This window comes from Pelobates fuscus, chromosome 13 (assembly GCF_036172605.1).
Source record: "Pelobates fuscus isolate aPelFus1 chromosome 13, aPelFus1.pri, whole genome shotgun sequence".
Taxonomy (NCBI): Eukaryota; Metazoa; Chordata; class Amphibia; order Anura; family Pelobatidae; genus Pelobates; species Pelobates fuscus.
The window spans coordinates 100,782,430-100,800,049 of record NC_086329.1 but is presented as its reverse complement, the minus strand read 5'-3'; positions in this window follow the sequence as shown (position 1 = coordinate 100,800,049).

The window sequence follows — 17,620 nt, the reverse complement described above, 5'->3', positions numbered from 1 at the left end:
TGTCCAAGTCTAGTGGTTATGGTGTCTGGACCATTCCTTAAAACTTATACTCTGCCACATATTTGATCCTCATGGCTTTGTAGACTTGTGCAAAAATTAATTTGAAGCAATTCGTCAGAGTAAAATTCCTGTTAATCGATACTGGATCGAACAGGTAAAACCATTTAGAATCGGTTTGTTTAACGATGACCGGAAATCTTATTCAAAAGAATAGATTAAAACAAATGTTTGTGCATATCTAGATACCACCAAAGGTTTGTTAAAACCCTGGCCAATTGCTGCTGTACCCACTATCGTCATAAAGTGCACCACAGAAGTACACTAAAACGCTTTCAGAACGGGAAGGGTAAACATGTCATTGTCATCATATATAACAGGTTAAAGTGCCTTCCCAAAGCAAACATTATGAAAGTACAGTACTGGAAAAACTAGAGTTAAGATGGACAACCAGTCATTTCGAGCCAGCTGTTTCCATCAGAAATGCTTTCTTCCAGCGGTTTCCTGCTAGACGTCACCAAGCATTACTTCCATTGTCCATCTTCAACTCCATTATGAAAAGCTACCTATGGCACACAGAAGTCCACTTATCATGTATATCATCATGGCATTCTCAAGGCATCAGAACCACAGCGTGGTCAAGGGGAGATGCAACAAGTTGTAGGCCTCTGTGGCCTTGGAAAGGTAGGAAAAAAGAACCAATGGTCAGGTAACATTTCTGGTTTTTGGAGGAACTTTAAAAACCAAACAGGTTACGGGTCAGAGAGAAGAAGGTCCCTTTCAATCCCATACACATTGAAACATTGGGCTGTAGACCATCAACTATCCTACTTCTAAAGCATTGGTTCCCAAGGTATTGCATGATGTCCCGCATCATCTTAATCACCAAGTCTGTTTCACATAATACTTCATTGCCAACGTTCTGTTACTCTCCAATAAACCTCGATCATCCCTGGTTTCTCCTGGCCTTGGGCAGTCATATCTTCTATTGCCTGAAAATGAGTCTTTCCTAGATTGTGTGGATTTAAGAACCAAACTTGGGACTTAAAATGAACTTTTGTAGAGTTATTTACCTAGGAAAGACCATCATGTTTGCAACATCCATGTATAAAAAGTATTCACACACGTATCTCTATCCATCTGCTTTCTGACATATAAACCCATCATCATAATGTAGGGGCTCTCTCTTACACTTTTGTTATTAGATCCACAACATCGTCAACCGCTTACCCCACCCTCTAGTCACTCATGATCTCCTTTTATAAGTTAGAGCTAAATTAATTGTATATAGCAAGATTGGATATGTCACAGAATGGTTACAGTACAGGGAACTGTTTTTTCTTTGGGTTTTTTTGTTGTATTGATATGAAATGAAATTATATTTTTGTCAGAGTATATTGTAATAATATTGACTTTGAACATGATGGTAATTGTACAGCTTTTTATGGCTTCAAATTCCTCCCACTGTCTCCCCATCCCTCCCTTTCCTAATATCCCTCAACTTTAACCCAGAATTTTATAAATATGTAGGTGCAGAAGGGCACACTCCTTGCTTTATCATAGGACAAGTGTTTAAAAAAAATACAATAAGCAATAGTTTAAGAGTAGAAGGAGAAGTGATGATGTTTTAGTAATGAGCCAATATACATTTTGTGTAAATATTAAACATGGTCCACTTTTTAATATTTTCGTTTAGACATAGTTAGTGGCTGTAATGGTTATGCAGAAGTCTCTATTATCGGCTTGTACACTTAAATGTCTAATTTGCCCTAACCGAGGACTTGTACATTATTGATTGTGCTTAATGAAACCGGGTAGAGAAAGAGTGCATTGCTTTTTGTCAGAAAGGGGCCAGACTGTCATGACAAGATGGCTACCACCTGAATACAAAATGGCTGCCAGTAGGATTTCACAAGAAGCGTCACTTTATCACATGTATACACACAGTCTGAGTCACAGGCCTCCTGAACGTAACGTCACAGGTTCTACATTAGGAGAAAAGTTTGGGTCAAAAGAAAAAAATTATATATTGTTTGAAGTTGCGGCCCATGGACAATGCCTGTGGTTTTAAATAATGCTGTTGTGTTATTTTACTCACTGCAAACCTTTAATGTTATGCAAAAAATAAATAAAAGCCCTGAGTATATGGAGACACCCAGGGTTGTTTTCCCTGACCAATGGTTATGGCAATAAAAGAGCTTTTTTCCTATGTACAAGGAGCCAGTTTTATTTGTGATATAATATGATCCATTAACCCTCCCCTCCCCCCGCCACTATGGGTTGGCTGAGTTTGCTGGGAACTGAAGTCCATCCGTAGGCCATGGGTAAAAGCTGATTGACACGGAGTTAAAGGGTGTGCACATAGCCTTGCCGTTAATTAAGATGTTCATAGATCTAGTACGTCCTATTAAAGTAATGTGAATACATTTTCACCTAACGAGCAACATTTATTTCACCACAAAGTACAGACACAAAAGGAAATTAATTATTTCTCCTATACCCAAGAGGCCGATTTATTTTTATTTCTGCTGTGGTTGACTTGGCTTTTTACCCCTACAAAGTCTGTGGCTGCACGTTCACCCTCTGCATTACTACTGGTGAGCAATGGCAGCTCATTACCATCCACTTATGGTATCAACATGATAACACAGTCTAATATGAGGGTTGAAGATTGCTTATTAAGAAGATTGCTTATTAAGAAGGTTGTTAATTACCCTTTAACCCCTTAAGGACACATGACGTGTGTGACACGTCCTGATTCCCTTTTATTCCAGATGTTTGGTCCTTAAGGGGTTAAGAGAACAAAATATATATACTGGTAAACCACTGGTCTACTTCTACAGGTTTCTACCAAGCACATGTATCTACCGTGATGCGTGCACTGTTGGCAGACCTGTGTTAGCTGCATCCCGTGTCTGCACGCCCCCTCGTGGACCTCTGTTAGTTGGGTGCAACTTGGGCATTCCTCAACTTTTACGTTCCACCAAACTTGATGATACAACAGAACTGGATGGCAACTATAAGGTCATATCCTAGAAAAGCTATGAACCTTTTCTACATAACTAGAAACTTTTAGTGGTGCCCTCATTGCCCCCCACCCCTCCCTCATGAGGATAATCATTTTCTAACAATCATATTGTTCTCAGTTATTAACTCGCGGGTCTTCTTACTGCAGAGATATTAGCTGGTCTGATAACTCAGAGAAGTAGCTTCCCCTAATATGAAACAAGCTAACAATATAAACAAACCTACTTTCCATAATTATTTATAACACCTTTACATATTCTGCAGGACTGTAATGGGTTGACAAGTCAAGTTTGGCTTGTAAGAAAGAAGAGATATTGTGATGGCCTTACTCGGACAAGTTTCAACTTGGACATAACACATTAGCCACATCCAAAGACTTGGATAGTTCTGGTTTATTCCCCTAGTGCTGGTTGGGGAGTTTCCTCGCACAGGAACATGGTTTTAGCGATGTTTTTAGGATGACACCAGGGAAAATCTTGTCCAATAGAAAAACTACTTTTTTAGTATAAAACTGGATGAGATACTTGACTATGTAAGAGTGACCCCGCAGAAGAATTTTTGTATAGTAACATACTTTAAGGTTCCTAAAAAACAGCAGTTGATTGGAAGAAAAAAAAAAACGTGCAACTACATTTCCTTACAAAATGGGCTACATGGAATGTTATGTCTGTGGCACCATGGGATAAACCTGAAATAAAGGTTTTTGTTGAGGACAGACTCGGTTCCTAGGCAGTCCTACAGACGACACTGAGCACACTGCAATCAGACTTTGTTCAGCTTAAATCTCAGAAAGCTAACACAACCCATTCTACAGAGACGCAATTTTATGAAATCTAAAATCTTTCATAAAACAACCATTTTTCGGGACTATGACAAATGTCTCAGGACATTCATGCTAGCCTCCATAAATCATGAATTCAGCTAATGCACTATAGCCAACCTGTAGCCTCCCCGTGCGAGTAGACTTAGGAATGGTGTAGACCACGGGAGGTCAAATTTACTTAGGACAGCTTGCACTCTTGCATTGCACTTTTGGTAAATAAATCCATGTACAGTCGTATGCACGTACCCAGTTATTTATTGGAATTTGAGAGTATAAACTATAGAAATAGAAAGATTTTATACTTTTGCCTTAGTATTTTGGCCAGTCTGGTTGTGGTTTTATTTGTGTTTTTTTTTTTACTTTACCTATAGCACTGCACCTCTGCCGTTCCTCTGTTGGTGAAGGGATTAAAGGCTTTATAAAAAGAAAACAAAATTAAAGCTAACTAAGCTAAGAATCTCTTGCATTCATTCCTCACGCCTGCCAGAATACCAGTTATTGTATAAAACGTCCACGGGAACAGGGATTTAAACTATGCACATACATCACTGAAAATGTCTGTGTCACTTGCACAACTAGAGCAACATTGTGGTGGAATGTGGACTAGGAATTCTGACGTAGAAGTCAATTACAATTCAGATGGACATGATTATGATATTAATTGCCTAATCTTTAATATAAAATTGTGAACACACATTATAGGTGACGTTCGATGTATTCTTCAGTGGTGTAATTTATTGAGACATGACAGTTCCCCTCATTCCAGACAATTCCCTCCTGGTCAACCTGCCCCTAACTATAAAGTAGGTGGGTAAGATTAACAGGTCTACTTTTTCTAGAAAATGGGTGTTACTAGATAGATGCTGCATTCAATAGAGCAGTGGTCTCCAATCCAGTCCTCATGGCCCAACCAACAGTCCAGGATTAATGTATTTCCCGGTTTTATTCCAATGGAGATACTAACAAAACCTGGACTGTTGGTGGGTCTTGAGGACTGGTTTGGGAAATGCTGCAATAGAGGAAAGAGAGCTGAACATTGCCACGGATGAAACTCTGGTTTGCTTTCACCTGTCACATTGTTTTACCTGGTTATGAACTATTTGCTATGTGTGTGTCTGGGCAATACAAATCATTCAATGCCAAATGGTGGAATAACTGATGGAGGTACAGATTTTAGACCACAAAAGTCAGTGGTAAAATTCTCCAACGTTCTACAAGCAAGGCTACGTTAGGACCAAATTTGCAATTTCCGTCTCAGTTCCCCAGAATTCGTGGGTAGAGAATGGACTAAAGGGTCCTCACCACCTATCGCATAGATGTGGCGTAAATACATTTTAGTAAAAGAAATGGAAGACAGAACAATGGCGACACAAAAAAGCAGATATTCATATAATATCAACATAACCAGTTAGTCATGAATTGGATCCAACCTAGTTCAACAGTACAGATCCAGGAAGACTAATCAGAGTTTCAACCCAAAAAGTGTTCAACACATCCGTCTCTTGTTGGGGCGCAATAACTAGGATTCATAGAGTCAAAATGAAAGCTATTAAAGCGTTTAATTTGTATCCATGTTCTATGGCTGCGAGTCAAAGTTTAGTTTTACATAGGATTGTGATTTGAGCTTAACCCTCCCCAGAAGACAATCACAGCTCCCCATTTCCATAATCTATTCCCTTTCCTTCCCTCTCTATCTATCGACACACACACATATTTAATAAAAATAAACATTTCTTGTTTTCATCTTTCCCTGCTCTTCCTAGGGCGGCAGCACGTGTATGAGATGTCATTTTCCCTTATTTTTTATTTTTATTAATTCTTTGTGCTGTATGGTGATGCATTATTGTATATTCTAAAGTTAGAAAAGAATACACAAGAACAAAAAAAATAAAAATATTCAGAGTTTTGTTGGGAAAACTCTCACTATATTTGTTGTAAAAAAGAAAAACAAAAAAAAAATTTACTATTAAAAAAAATGATAATTACTCGTTTCTGATATGTTGTCTTGGTTTTTTTTTTTTCCTGAACCCTTTATTTTTCTATGTTTGTAGACATCGAGTTAGACTTTTAAAATGGATGATAATGGCTAATTAATATGTAGCTTGGTTAGATGAACATAGCACTATTTAGGGGATATCACTTTAAGTAGAATTGGGAATACAACATTTACAGAGCCATGCCCCTTTAATTTATATATCACCTGCTCACTTTGGGTCTAGTGTTTACAGGCGCACTCCAAACACAAAGAGAACTTCAGCTTTCTAACGTGATTTACGTGTCTGATTTATGTCATTAAATGTTTTTTTAATTATGTTTACAAATAGTCTGATCGTCTGGGCGAAGAACAAAGGTGAGCGCAGCTATTACAAACCCCCAAGATAACCTGGAGGAAAAAATGCATGCATGTTTTATTTAGGGGCCGATCTACTAAACAGTAGGACACACTCCATGGATTGCTTCTTTAACATACTGTCACGTATTCATCCGCTTATAGAAATGTGCTTAATGACATTTACTGTCCACACAGGAAAAGTTGTGCCGAGCAGCAACCTAATCCACAGAAGGGTTAATGCTGAGCAGCAATTATGCAAATGAAACCTGGTAACGGACTTTGGGGTCAAAGGCCGGTTACAGCCTATCAGATCTAGAAGAGGGGTATTTAGGCCCAGTTCTCATCCTGCTCAGTGCCCTGTCGTGGTTTCCCTTGTGGTTGTCTGAGAGCGCGTTCCTGTTTATAGTTTTCTACCTGTTTTTTTACTTTGGCTTTGTTTATTGACTTCTCTATATTCTGGTATCCTGACTCCTGGCTTTCCTCATCGCTGCGTCCCTTTCTGTGTTCCCTGACCTCGGCTAGTATTTTTGACTATTCTATGTACGTTTAATCCGGCCATTCTAAGGACCGGTAATACGTTACTTATTTGTCATCCGTGCTATACAGTTCTATGTGCTGGATCAAACAGTAATCTTGACACATATATGGTGCTTTGTATCTACAGATGGCAGGGGATTGTGGGAAACAAGTCCTGCAACTGCAGCATTGCCAAACTTGGTTGCTATCAATTTACATTTCTTTAAAGGGACATTGGTACTTACAGGAATTTTTAGCTCAATGCAATAAAATAAGACTGGAAATATGTATAAGAGTTCACTAAAAAGGGGGCAGGGCTTGCCTGCTGATCGGATCAGACGTGTTTAGTCTGAGCTCCTGCAACTGCTACAGAAAACAGGGGCTAGCTGCGGGCCATACGCCTATTCCGACCTAGATCGGTACCCACTCTGCTAAGCAGCCGATGTGCACACGGGGATACCTCACACGACCCTGTGAGGCATTGAATTTCGGTGGCTAAGGCTTGAGGCCTACCTGAGCTTGAGCGGAGGTGAGATGGACGCTCTCACAGTTCTCCGACCGGCACTTTGCTGTCCCCTCCCCCCCGGGACCGGCGGAGGTTATCCTGGTCCCTACTGGTGAACACCACTACCCGCAGTCCCCCTGAAGCACCTGTTTGGCACGGATCCTGGACAGGGCAGATTTCCCCAAGATGGCGGACATGCTGCAGCCTCGTGAACAGCAACCTGCCAAGAACGCACAGAGCGCATGTGAGATAATACAACTGCGCCTGGATGGGGCTTTCGACAAATTCTGGGCCAAGCTATCAGCCCACCTAGAAGCGCCGAAGGCTCTGGTTGAGGAGAGAGAGCAGAGAAAAGAGCACCCCCCGGTGCTCCTTCCACAACAGCATTGAAGACGCCCATAATTGGCCCATCCGGGCTGAAGACCAACAGGGAAATACTCCGAGCATCAGCCACAAACACGGGGGATCCAGCGCTGCAGGCGGCGACAGTTCATCAGGATCCACCGCCGTCCCCTGCAAGGGATGAACTCGGCATCCTATATGAGCACCCAAGTTCGTGGTACACAGATGCAGGCCTTCAAGATGGCCTGGGGATGTGGGGAAGACTTGCTCGGGCTCTGCCTCATGATAACCTCAATCCCCTAAGCCTGCCACCAAGCCGGGGCATCGGCTGATTCGAGACTCCACATCCCTAGCATTTGGATAGTAGGTAGTCGGGCCTTCATGCTGGCTTACTACTCTACCCACAGCATGCCAGTCTACTCCTACATTCCTCTATATGTTTTTACCCCCAGCGAGCACAATTCTATCTTTATTTGACCTTTTTTTCGGCAAATATGCTGTATCCCAGTCTAACTTATATTGTGTATGCTTAAAATTCTGAGGAGCAGCTTAATTTACTATACCAGCTACACCCTGGCTGCTGTGACATTGCCTAACGTTGGTACATACCCCACGCATATACCTGGGCTAGGCACCTACCAGCCATCCCAAAGGCCATAATGGAGCTACAAACACACCCCATAAATGCGCACTCTCCATCACACCCATCTTGGGGAGCCAGAGCCCAATTTGTGTAAAACCCAATCGCCCACAGGGATGTGGACCCAGTGGTCTTATAATAGGGTAACCCTAACATGAGATAACACCCATATACTACGCCTGACACCCACCAACAGACATTTAATTCTTAACTACTCTCAAGCACCTAGTGATGCCAGTTACTCCTCTATTGTTTAACATAGATCGATTTTTTTTTTTATGCATTGCAGTAGTTTTCTTTCTGTATTTACCCATATCATTTTATCTATTCCTGATGTCAGTCTGCATAGCCTGTTTGTCTCCATGCCTAATGATGTTGATCTACTGACATATCTACATACACTTGTTTATATTATAAAACTGTGCATGGTTTCTCAATTACCCCAAATGTGAAATTTGTGAAATGGAGTTCCCTAAAAACGGTTTAATTTTATTCAGTTGCAAGTGTTCAGTTCAGCTATTGTAGCCTAAAATTTTGTGAAAATCCTGGTTGGTTGTTTCTGTAAACAAAGGCACACTGATCACCAGAACCACTATAGCTTAATTTAGTTATTTTGGTGCAAGGGGCCTGTCTTTGCATCCTCTCCGTTTTGTAAAAATGAAGTGTTGATATTGATCACCAAGAATGCCTTCAGTGACAGTCACCTGTCAGTGTTCACATTGATCCCCAAGAATGCCTCCAGTGGCCGTCACCCGTCAGTGTTCACATTGAGCCCCAAGAATGCCTCCAGTGGCCGTCACCCGTCAGTATGCACATTGATCCCCAAGAATGCCTTCAGTGACCGTCACCCAGAATGCCTCCAGTGGCCGTCACCCGTCAGTGTTCACATTGATCACCAAGAATGCCTCCAGTGGCCATCACCCGTCAGTGTTCATATTGATCCCCAAGAATGCCTCCAGTGGCCGTCACCCGTCAGTGTTCACATTGATCACCAAGAATGCCTCCAGTGGCCGTCACCCGTCAGTGTTCACATTGATCACCAAGAATGCCTCCAGTGGCCATCACCCGTCAGTGTTCACATTGATCCCCAAGAATGCCTCCAGTGGCCGTCACCCGTCAGTGTTTATATTGATCCCCAAGAATGCCTCCAGTGGCCGTCACCCGTCAGTGTTCATATTGATCCCTAAGAATGCCTCCAGTGTCCGTCACCCGTCAGTGTTCATATTGATTCCCAAGAATCTATCACGTATTCATCCGCTTATAAAAATGGGGTTAATGACATTTACTGTCCACACAGGAAAAGTTATGCCGAGCAGCAACCAAATCCACAGAAGGGTTAATGCTGAGCAGCAATTATGCAAATGGGAACCTGGTAACTGCCTTTTGGGTCAAAGGCCGGTTACAGCCTACCAGATCTAGAGGAGGGGTATTTAGGCCCAGTTCTCATCCTGCTCAGTGCCCTGTCGTGGTTTCCCTAGTGGTTGTCCGAGAGCGCGTTCCTGATTCAAGTTTCTTCTGTTTTTTTACTTTGGCTTTGATTTTGACTTCTCAATATTCTGGTATCCTGTCTCCTGGCTTTCCTCATCAATGTGTCCCTTTCTGTGTTCCCTCACCTCGGCTAGTATTTTTGACTATTCTTTGTACTTAATCTGGCCATTCTAAGGACCGGTTTTGACCCTGTGTTCTGGTATCCCTGACTTCTGGCTTTCCCTTATCGTTGTGTCTCTTTCTGTATCCCCTGACCTCGGCAAGTATCCTGACTACTCTTTGGTACGTTAAAGGACCACTATAGTGCCAGGAAAACATGCTTGGTTTCCTGGCACTATAGTGCCCTGAGGGTGCCCCCACCCTCAGGAACCCCCTCCCGCCGGGCTCTGGGGGGAGGAAGGGGTTAAACTTACCTCTCTTTCTCCAGCGCCGGGCGGGGAGCTTTCCTCCTCCTCTCTCTTCTTTCGTCACTGGCTGAATGCGCATGCGCGGCAAGAGCCACGCGCGCATTCAGCCAGTGCATAGGAAAGCATTCACAATGCTTTCCTATGGACGCTGGCGTCTTCTCACTGTGAAAATCACAGTGAGAAGCGCGGAAGCCCTCTAGCGGCTGTCAATGAGACAGCTACTAGAGCAGGCATAGGCAACCTTTGGCACTGCAGATGTTTTGGACTACACCTCCCATGATGCTTTGCCAGCATTATGGGTGTAAGAGCATTATGGGGGATGTAGTCCACAACATTTGGAGTGCCGAAGGTTGCCTATGCCTGCACTAGAGGCTGGATTAACCCTATTATAAACATATAAGTTTCTCTGAAACTGCTATGTTTATAAAAAAAAAAAAAAGGGTTAAACCTAGCTGGACCTGGCACCCAGACCACGTCATTAAGCTGAAGTGGTCTGGGTGCCTATAGTGGTCCTTTAATTCCGGCCATTCTAAGGCCCGGCAATACATTACCTATTAGTCATCTGTGTGACACAATTCTACGTGCTGGATCAACTAGTAATCCTGACAGAATCAGCACTGTCCCTGTGCACCAAGTCCTATCTCTAGTATACACATCTCTAGTATAGACTATCAAGTTCTAGGTATATTGCATGAAGGCGCTTAGGAGACCTGTACCACAAAGAGGACCTAGTATGCAGAGTCCTGGATCTTGCCAGCTAGAGCATAGTGGTGTACCAAATCACCAATCTTGCTCCACTGAGATGTAGTTAAGGACTCCCCAAAAGCAGGGTCACAATAGCCTTGTTGTTGAAGAGTAGCACATAGATATGAGATGCCGTGTGCAAAGGGGTCGAGGTCCAGGCTTAGGAGCTCAAAAGGTGTAGGGTCTTTAAGCAAATTTGCCTGTAGCGGTAACCTTATGACATAATCCAGCACCTGCGTGTAGTGGAATCTCATCATGAAGGTGGAGAGGTCTGACCCAGGCGTGTATTAAGTGGTAAGATATTGTCCAAGACCAGGTGGTGCACCTGGTGAAGTTCCTTAAAAGTAGGCAGGTTAGGTTCCGTGCTTTCATGCCTGGGTTTTGGGCCAGAGGTGAGGGGGCGGAAGATAATCTTAGCTTTGTGGACTGTAAGTGTCATATCATCCTAATTGAATTAATAAAAGGCTGTGGGGGGGAAACAATGGTCGATATGAGGGTTCTCTCACTCCTGCAAGAACGGTTTGAGGTCAAGAAAAGAGAGCTGCAGTGAAGGTGGACACCTCTGTCTAGTTCCATTCGTATTAGAAATTATTCTGTATAAGCACCATTGATGCAAACTCTGGCTATAGGTGCATATGGTCCAGGCCCATATTTCTCAAAGTGCCAAATAGGACGTTCCAGCTAATCCTATCAAAGGGCTTTCACTGCATCTGTGGAGAGGAGAAGATGACCCCTTGAAGTGTGCTGTGCCAAGTGTATTAGGTACAATGCTCTAATAGTATTGTGCTAGGACGCTCTGTAAAAGATGAATGAGATGAGCGAGACAGGGCATTAGCTCACGCACTGCTCAATGCGCCTGACGGTAAAATAGTGATGTTTGCGGCTGGGGTCTACGTAGGGATTGAGTGTCCCTCTGCGACAAAGTTAAAGCCCGAAAGAAATGTATGGGTGTAGTATAGATGCTAAATGTTTGTAATATTTATAGGCAGACCTTTAGGTGCTCAATTAACCTCCTGTCATGCCCCTCCACCCCTTACTCGAGGGTAACAGACAAGTTAGAGTAAACGCAATAAAAAGAAGTATTAAAATCACACTGTAAGGCAATCATTAAAAATTAACCAACATTCATCCCCAGACTTAAGGATAGACAGTCCCTCGGAGCCTGCCTCTGCTCTACCACCAATTTATTTTAATTGCAGCCATTAGTGACCTGAAGAACGACTTTGCTTACCTACTGGTAGTGACATTTTAATCTAATCATAAATGAAAGCCCATCTACAATATGTACTAAGATGTCAAAAACTCAAACCAGGTTTCACAGAAAGCAGTTGAAATGTGACACCATGATTAATGCTTACACCTAGATTATCTGAAATTCTACCCAAAGACAATTAAACTCGGCTTAGCTGCTTAACATCTGTACATCAGATTTGATTTGCTGTTCTTACAAGAGGTCTCCTCCTAGAATCCACTCTCCTGTGGTCCCCTTTAAAGGGGCATCTGAAGATGGGGGGGAGTGAGGAGTGGATCTGGTCTAGTCTCTATGGATAGTAATGTCACTTTAATTATAATTTTCATTTGGTATAGAGCAGATATAGGATATGCAATGTGAGTATTTTCATTCATTCAAGCACTATCCCTTTAATTGTTTACTTTTGACACTGCATTTTTTATCAATTAATTTAGCATTATATATATTGCCAATGCTCTTACAGCCGATTATTTACATACACTTCAGATTATTTAGCACTAGCACTATTTAATTTGTCTCCCACGTTGGAATTAGTGCAGGACCCACCGATATCGGAGTACACTGTGACGTTGTGGTGGGCTTAACACAATATGGCCATATGGTGGAACTGAATCATCATATCTGTTTGCGGAGATAGGAGATTTTAAGTAGCCGTGTAAAATTTTAAATATTATTGTTATGTGTGCGCTGTTCCTTAATCTGTTTTTTTTCCTCCTGAACAATTCACAAGATGATGAGCTTGGTTGGGAAGGAGTACTACCAACACTTTGAACTTTAGGTTTCTATGTGCTGTTTTTGCCAATTTATTAATAAATAATTAAAATGTTTCTTCTGATTTAGCCTTACGCGCTGGGTGGCAGCCATGCGTAACTGCACGCAGTGGGCAGAAAACATCCACCACCGCAATGAGTAGCAATCGCACGTAGCATTCTACAACAGAGTGATCATATACAACTTTATACAATGGAGGGTAATCACAAGTACCTGTACACAAGGACAAAGACCGACTTACACAATGATGATTCATAGAGTGGTAATAATAATACCGTAATAAAAGTAGAATATGTATAAAACACAAGACATTCCATACCATCTTGTTAATTACATATAACATAGCACAATCTGAATCTGGACCAGGCAGGGAATTTAAGATAGATGCTGACAAATTAAATGAATGTCACCCGTCATGAAAAATTAGAGGGTTTCACATTATAAAAAAATACACTTTGCTCAACCAGTCTTCCCCCATTGCCCTTAACCTCTATATCCAGTAACTTCTTGCTGGAAGAGGAAGAGGAGAAAGAAAGCTTCGGGTAAGTAGGTCATCTCTACAGTAGGTTGCTCTCAAGAAATAATTTTAATAAAATTATGAAAATCACAAATTACATGTCTGCTTGTAACAGCTGTGCTCGTTATGCAGGTAAATAACTACAAATAAGAAATACAAATAGGAGACCCTTTAAAAACCCGTGTTTGGTGTGTTTTCTTTGTGTGTGTGTGTGTGTGTGTGTGTTTTTGTAAGCCATTTTAGTAATATAAAACTCCAGTTTGGAAGCAAAGAGATTTGTCTTAAAGGGACCCTGTAGACCACTTTAGCTCATAGAAGTGGTGTAGGTGCACTGTCCCTGTCAGACTTAGTCCAGCAATGTAAATCATTGCAGTTTTTGAGAAACAGCAATGTTTATATCGCAGCACTAAGACCGTCTCACAGCCTCAAGGTTGCCTGGCACTGGCCATCCATACGCTCTGCATTGAGTCAATGCTTTCCTATAGAGAGGGCCTAATGTGCTGTGTCAAATGACATCAGAGGAGGCAGAGCTGGATTCAGGTAAGTGTTTTATTTTTTTTCTCTCAATTCAATCGTCATGGGTAGGGGCAGTGACGTACACACAATCCATGGGGCCCCAGTGCGAAAATTGATCCGTGGGCCCCCCCCGTGCTTACTCTGCGCGGGCCAGGACCGCAACAGATGGTGGCAGGCACCTGGTCGCAGGGCTGCGACCCCTGCAACCGCGGTATGTACGCCAGTGCATGCCGATACATACACTTAAAGGACCACTATAGGCACTCAGATCACTTCAGCTCAATGAAGTGGTCTGGGTGCCAGGTCCCTCTAGTTTTAACCCTGCAGCTGAAAACAGTGTCAGAGAAACTGCTATGTTACACTGAGGGTTAATCCAGCCTCTAGTGGCTGTCTCACTGACAGCAGCTAGAGGCACTTCCGCGTTTCTAACTGTGAAAATTACAGTGAGAGGACGCTGGACGTCCATAGGAAAGCATTGAGTAATGCTTTCCTAAGGGCGGTTTAAATGCGCGCGCGGCTCTTGACGCTGAAAGGCGGATCGGGGCGGAGATAGCCCCAGCGCCAAGGGAGCCCAGCGCTGGAGAAAGGTAAGTGTTGAAGGGGTTTTAACCACACACACACACTCTCACGAACACACGCATACACACTAGCTAACAGACACACACATTTACTGACAGACACACACTCAGTGACATACATACACACTCACTTACAAAACATACACTCTCACTGACAAACACACACACTAACAGACACACACAAACTAACATGCTCAGTAACATACACACACACACACACACACACACTGACCCTCACTAGCAGACACACACTCAATAACAGACACACACAAACAAAAACTAACACTCACTGACACACTAGCAGACACACACACTCAATAACAGACACACACAGTAACACACATACACACACTCATATTTCTTTTTATAATTTAATCCTCCTACCTTTGGGAGTGCTGAGGGTCCAGTGGTGCTGCCCGGCGGCCGGTCCTGCAGGCGGCGAGGGAGCACTGATCCTCCTGTTCAGCCCGCCGCTTACTGATGTCGGAGCCGAAGTGACGTCATATTCCGGCATTACTGCGGTGTGCGCGAGGGAGCTGGGCAGAGAGCGCTCAGGGGAGAATGCTCCCTCGCTCGCCTGCCATGTAACGCCACTGCCAGACTGGCAAACTGGCGCACATACCTGGTCACAGGGCGGTATGTACGCCAGTGGGTAGGGGGGTCGGGAGAGGGCTATATAGAGTTAGGAACACATCTTTTTATTCCTAACACTAGAATTCCTTTAATCATCAATAGTTAATACAAAATGATATGATTAACACTTAAAAAAAAAAAAAAAAAAATACAAAGAAAGAAAAACTAAAAAAAAAAAAAAAAAAAAAAAAAGGAATTATTGGGCTGATTAATCATTCTCAGCATTCTACATCCAATTCTTAGTGAAGTCGGCTGTTATAAGATGCCTAATTAGAACGCCAGTAACCAGGAGCGTAATTAGATGTACAGTTACAGTTTTCTGTTGTCAGGACTGATCGTTTCCGCATGAGAAGTGAGTAAAAGATCTCTTATTACTGGTTTGCAATGTCGGTTCTTCTCACAACCAACAATCAGGGAAATATCGCCTACAGCTATGCAGTGATCAGGGGATGGGATTTGCCCGTTTATACTGCGTCAGTCAATGATTCCCCGGTATACACCTTAAATTGGATGTGAGATGTGGTGATATTTGGTGATGTGGTGATATTAGAAAACACTGCATGCAGAATTCTTCTTCAAACAATACAAAATAAAATATGAAACATTACTTGTGTCTCTGAAGACACAACTATCCCTAAAGGGACAGTAAAGTCACCCAGGCCATGTCATTTCAATAACGTGGTCTGGGTGCGGTGGCCCTGTCCTTTTAATAATACGATAAAAAGCATTGCAGTCTTTATTAGAAACGGCAATGTTTCTAATGTCCACCTCTGGCGGCTGTCAGTAAAACAGACACTGGAAGTACCTACTTCCGCTCCACTGACAGGAAAACCTGTAAATAGGAAAAGTGTGCATGTAAGCCCCAATTTAAACGCACCGGGCACTTGCCGTACATGCGCATTGAATTGGACCATAGCGAGAGGCGGAGAGGTGGAGGAGCCTTGGCTATGGAAAAAGGAGAGTCACGTTTCCTTTTTATTTTAATGGATGGGGGCTTGGGGGGTGGGGGCAGCAGCTCGATACAAGTAGGGACAGGGACACGCTAGTGTAGGGTAAGTAGTTTAACAGATCACTGACAGTTTGACAACTTACCTGAGGTCTCAGCTAGCTTGTGTGTGCCAAGCCCAGCTAAACCTGCACGGGCTCAGAGCGGTTCCAACTCTCCTGGAGGGGTCGAGATGTTGTCTGGAACACTGTTCAGTGTAGCGTAGGTTGAAAAGAGTCTAGTGTATAAAGTTTCGCCCTTATTACATCTGTATCATTGCTGTTAATCCAGAAGAAAAAGAAAAACCGCAAATTATAGAATTTCCCAAATTTGCACAAACTGGGGAAACTCCTTCTTGACTCCAAAATGACAGTCTGATTGCTCCTGGGATCAACAAGCTGTAACCCCACATATTTTAGCTTTTGTTATTATTATTTATTTTTTTATTTTTTAATTCTTTATTTTTGGGTGCATGAATATACAAGACAGCTTACCCCGCCACAACAGCGTGTGTAAGCATAGACATAACACAACAATAATGATACAATGGTGGCATTTTGAGCAGTGCACATTTTTGTATATAGTTATGGACACATAACTTGAGTCAACATTGCTTGCTCGTTACATGCAAAGTTCCTAGCGAAAACTGCGCTAAAACGTTAGCTTGGTTAAGTAATAAGATCAGTTAACATGTGAAATTGACAGTGTGAAGAGAGAAAAGAAAAATTTAAGGGAACAAACATCAGTGTTTATCAGTGCTAGGCTAGATATATTAGTGATGTTACTACCTTTGTAGTGTGGCATTGCGCTGTGCTGTGTGGTCATAGGTGGCCTGTGTGTGTGGTTTATACAGGGAGTGGTACTCTTGTGTGGGCTTTTTGAGAACTACCATTTTACTTTGGTTAAGACCCGTTATACACAGTTGTGATGCCGCTGACACCTGCAGATTGTTCAGCATTCGTAAACTAGTATTATCGCAATAATATTAGGACATATTTAAGCTTTGATCCTTATAGGTAAAGTATTTAGTGCTGGGCGAAGCTGTAGCACTGCGTTTATTATCGATTCCTTGGGGTATTAAGCGAATCAAGGAGTATAGGTGGCGCTTGCATAAGATACTATCCGGGCTTAACTGTTAAGGGAGGTGGAGAACAGTAAAGACATGTATCGTCAGTCTCACGGCTGGACGTTATGTTATTGAAGCAAGTGATAGCAGGTTAAAAGATTGTGAGGCGGGGGAGTGGCCTGACCACCAAGCTGTGCAGACGTGTCTGGCACGAGCTCCTGCCTGGAGAGCAGAACCCGGGACAAAAGCGGCGGCTACTTGGCCCAAAGTCCTTTGAGGGTACACCACCCACATAGGGGGTGCCCCCCTGAACCTAACGACACCACCCCGGGGCCTGTCGGACACGGGAAAGCTGAAAACCGACTGCGGCCTACTGGGACAGAAGCCGGGGTGAGGCGGCCGCTTTCCTCGGCACAAAGACCCATGAGCAACTCCGCCTCAGCTTGCCCTCTCCCCCCCCCCCGGACCGGTGGGGGACATC